Source organism: Schistocerca piceifrons, chromosome 2 (assembly GCF_021461385.2).
Source record: "Schistocerca piceifrons isolate TAMUIC-IGC-003096 chromosome 2, iqSchPice1.1, whole genome shotgun sequence".
Taxonomy (NCBI): domain Eukaryota; kingdom Metazoa; phylum Arthropoda; class Insecta; order Orthoptera; family Acrididae; genus Schistocerca; species Schistocerca piceifrons.
In genome coordinates, this window is record NC_060139.1 from 940,967,424 (window position 1) to 940,972,094 (window position 4,671).

Sequence of the window (4,671 nt, forward strand, 5' to 3'; positions counted from 1 at the left end):
AACTCGTTCTTAATTAACGGTTCGGAAAAATTAGTTCTTAAGGTGGGAAAGAAGTGTGTAGACACAGATACTGATGACTGAACTGGAATTACGGAACGGTTTCGGTCTTTAGATGAGACGCAGTTCGCACAGTTCGTAACTGGAGCCTGAACTTAAGTAAGTGAATTAACGTATCAGTTTCGGCCTTCTTATCAGATGTAGTTCGCACAGTTCACCGTTAGGAGTTCGGAAATGAGGCCAGTCAGGCCCTGGGAATGGGTTGTTCTCAGTATCAAGGGAGTATCACTGTCGCAACTATCAGTTGTCAAAAGTTCCCAACCCTTTTTAACTGAATTACTCAAACACTGTCGGAATTGTGATCAAAGTTTTCTTTACTACTGAAAGATGGAGAAAGCTGAATCGGCGGTCTAGCGGTACCGAGTGACGTCAGCAACTCTGCGGCCACTAACAGAAGAGTGAAGTACACCCACGCTGAGTTCACCAGCCGTGATAGTCTAGTGGTTAGGACATTGCGTTGTGGCCGCAAGAACCCAGGTTCAAATCCTGGTCACGGCAAAAGGTTAATATTTTAATGAGGAATGGCGCACTTGCTCTTACCCTTTCATTGATACTTTAGTCTTGTTGGAAAATAATTGTTGGTTTTGTTCAGATCGATTCTGTACTACTAGATTTATGAAATGATACGGACACCGTATTGTGGAAGCGACTAGTAATCCATGTACGGGAAAGTGGAATAGCCGGCCGAAGTGGCCGCGCGGTTCTGGCACTGCAGTCTGGCACCGCGAGACCGCTCCGGTCGCAGGTTCGAATCCTGCCTCGGGCATGGATGTGTGTGGTGTCCTTAGGTTAGTTAGGTTTAACTAGTTCTAAGTTCTAGGGGACTAATGACCTCAGCAGTTGAGTGCCATAGTGCTCAGAGCCATTTGAACCATTTGATTTTTGAAAGTGGAATATTCTCTAAATTACGAACCGAGATTCCTATCACGAAGGTCGTAGTATATACTAACCGATGGGAACGGAGGAAGTGAAACCGAAATTGTATCTGCCGTTCCACAAGGAACAATAACAGGCTCTTTAGTTTTCCTGACCTGTGTAAACAAATTAGGGCTCTTTAAAAACGTCAGGAGGGGTACAACAGCAAAGCAGAAAAACTAGAGAAGAAATGCAAAGTTGTAGAAGCACACGGCTTGTTGTAACATATATATGTCGTTACAGCAAAAGTAGAGAGATCTCTGGACAAATGAAAAGCAGCTGTATCAATTTGAAGAACTCAGGTGACAATTCAGTACTGCAGAGAAGGGAAGGCTGAAAGGTGAAAGGATATATAAATGGCTGAACAGAGCAAAACAAACTTATGGGAAGGAGACGGGAAGATACAAAAAAATGAATGTGACCAGTGAAAGACCTTAATCGCAGCATGTCATCTAGGATAGTCGCTATTCCTTATGACTTACTGAGCTGCTTGGGAGAACCAGCCAAGTCACAGATAAGTGAGACTGATATAATACCTCAGGCTAAAAGAAGAAAGTAATCATTCAAATTACAAAGCAAGGTGTGAATGCTACCGAACTATCAACTCAGTAAATCACGGATGCAAAACACCAACACGAATTATTTACAGAATAATGGATCAACTGACAGAAGTCGATTTCGAGGGACATCAGTTTGCCTTTCGGAGAAATAGACGAACATCGGATGCAATTTTTATCCTATGACGTATACACTGAAGAGCCAAAGAAACTGGTACACCTGCCTAATACAGTGTAGGGCCCCCACGAGCATGCAGAAGTGACCACGCGACGTGGCTTGGACTCGGCTAATGTCTGAAGTAGTGCTGGAGGAAACTGACACCATGAATCCTGCAGGGCTGTCCATCTGTAAGAGTCAGACGGGGTGGAGATTTCTTCTGAACATCACGTTGAAAGGTATCCCCGATATGCTCAATAATGTTCATGTCGAAACTCAGAAGAGTGTTCCTGGAGACAATCTGTAGCAATTCTGGACGTGTGGTGTGTCGCATTGTCCTGCTGGAATTGCCCAAGTCTGTCGGAATGCACAGTGGATTTGAATGGATGCAGGTGATGAGACAGAATGCTTGCATACGTATCGCCTCTCAGAGTAGTATCTAGACGTATCAGGGGTCACATATCACTCCACCTGCACACACCCCACACGATTATAGAGCCCCCACCGGATTCAACAGTCCTCTGCAGAGTCCATAGATTCATGAGGTTGTCTCCATACCCGTACACGTCCATCCGCTCGATACAATTTGAAAAGAGACACGTCCGATCAGGTAACATGTTTGCAGTGGTCAACAGTCCAGTGCAACTGTTGACCGGCTCAGGTGAGGCGTAAAGCTTTGTGCCGTGTAGCCATCAAGGGTCCACGAGTGGGCCTTCGACTTCGAAGGCCCTTATCGATGATGTTTCGTTGAATAGTTTGCACGCTGACACTTGTTGATGGCCAGCATTGAAATGAGCAGCAATTAGCGGAAGGGTTGCACTTCTGTCACTTTGAACGATTCTCTTCAGTAGTCGTTGGTCCCATTCTTGCGTGATCTTTTTTCCGGCCGCAGTGATGTCGGAGATTTTGATGTTTTACCGGATTCCTGATATTCACGGTACACTCATGAAATAGTCCTACAGGAAAATCTACCTCGGAGATGCTGTGTCCCAATGCTCGTGAGCCGACTATAACAACATGTTCAAAAGCACTAAAATCTTGGTAATACGCCATTATAGCAGCAGTAACCGATCTAACAACTACGCCAGATTCTTGTTGTCTTATATAGGAGTGGCTGACTGCCGCGCCGTATTCAGCCTTTTTACATATCTCTGTATTTGAATATGCCTGCCTATACCAGTTTCATTGGCGATTTAGTGTATTTGAATATAGACTGAAGAAATGCAAACTTACATGTAAAGCAATTGTAGTTTTTTTTTAAGTTTCTGACAGAGTTTTTGCAAGGTGTATTTCGAAACGCTAAAGGTAGCAGGGATAAAAGACACAAAGCGAAACGATATCTACATCTCGTACAGAAACCACGTTGCAGTTATAAGCATCCGAAGGACATGAAAGGGAAGCTGTAAATGAGAATGTCATGAGATAGATTTGTTGCTTATCCCCGATGTGGTTCACTCTGTACAATGGGCAGACAGCAGAGGAAACCAATGGGACGTTTGGTAAGGGAAAGAAAGAAAAACTCTGGAATTTGCCGATGTCTTAGTAATTCTGTCAGTAACGGCAAAGAACTTGCAAGGTAGTGTCTTGAAAATAGATTGTGAGTAATATCGGCAAAAAAAGGAAGGGTCTTGATACGTATTCTAATTTAATCAGACGATACTGAGGGAATTAGAATAGGAAAGGAGGCACTAAAAGCTGTAGATGAGCTTTTTTATGTTGACAGGAAAAACGCTGAATAAGAGAGGATAAAATTCATATTGGCAACAAGGAGAAAAGCATTTCTGAAAAAGAGAAATTTATTAATTTCAGTATGAGGAAATCTCTTCAGAATGCATTTGTGTGGAATGTAGCCTTGTGCGAAAGTGAAAAGTAAGCGGAAAAATTTCAGAGAGTAATAGGGTAGACATTTTTTAAACGTGGTTATAACGAATATGGATCAGATCCTAATTAAGATATACTGAATCAGATTGCATGGGGTGGGAAGGAAGGGAAGAAATTTAGGACATTGCTTGATCGAAAGAAATAATTCTGAGACATTAGTGCAGTGGAGGGAAGTTTGTGAGCTAAAAATAATCGATTGTATACAAGAACTGACTATAAACGCAGGTTCAAGTGGATGTATGGTATAGCAGTTGTGGACTAGGGACCACAATAACACGTTGAAAAGAAGAATACTGCAGTTTTGCAACATAAATGTTTTTAACAAATGTAAGAGTGCATTAAGTGATGCAGTGTGAGGCTAGCAGTACAAGCGGTTATTTAATAACAAAGCTAACGATAAAAAGGAACTGATTAGGGTAATGCCCTGATTAAAATGTCAGTCTTTTCTGTTAACATGATTGAAACTTGGGTTGGTGTGGCTACTAGACGATAACGGCTGGTAGATGGACTTACACAATTCAGTATCTTCTATTCCTCTCTGGGAGCGACCTCTGTCTTTTCCACACAGATCTGTACAAAGGGTGGCTCCTACCCATCTGCTTCAGTATACCGATAACAATGCCTTCGTTAGCTATCATCCGAACCCTCCAAGCTACTCAACTGCACCTCTAGATAGAAAACTTCTCTTGTTTAGAACTGAAATCGGCTAGCTCTCAGAATCATTTATCTTTTTGGGCAGTTTCTAATGATTTTATTGCTGCATACTGAATACCGTTCTGAGCCATTGATAACTAAAGAAATGAACAATGAAGTTGGGACAAACTCCATTGACGTATGGCTGGTTGCTTGACTCGGTGGAGGGTTTCAAAGACCGAGTTCATCGGTCCCATCGGGTTACAGAAGGATGGGGAAGGAACCAACCCCGCAGTTTCCTGCAGCTATTTTGGAAAATGGCGGAAAACCTATATATTAATATGCTGATTCACTTAATTTGGAGAGAAGCTGTTATATGAAGAGCAAGATTTATTGAACTTATGTGCCTGAGAAATTGATAGGCTCCATCCAGTTCATATTTTCGACAGCTCAACTCCCAAAATTGTTGAA

The 4,671-nt window shown here is 42.5% G+C and overlaps 1 non-coding gene across 1 annotated transcript; it reads left to right on the forward strand.

The window, feature by feature from the left end:
* Window positions 1–483: 483 nt before the first annotated feature.
* Trnah-gug lies at window positions 484–555 on the forward strand. The gene has a single exon. It is a non-coding gene; the product is annotated as a tRNA-His (tRNA).
* The last annotated feature ends 4,116 nt before the right edge of the window (window positions 556–4,671 follow it).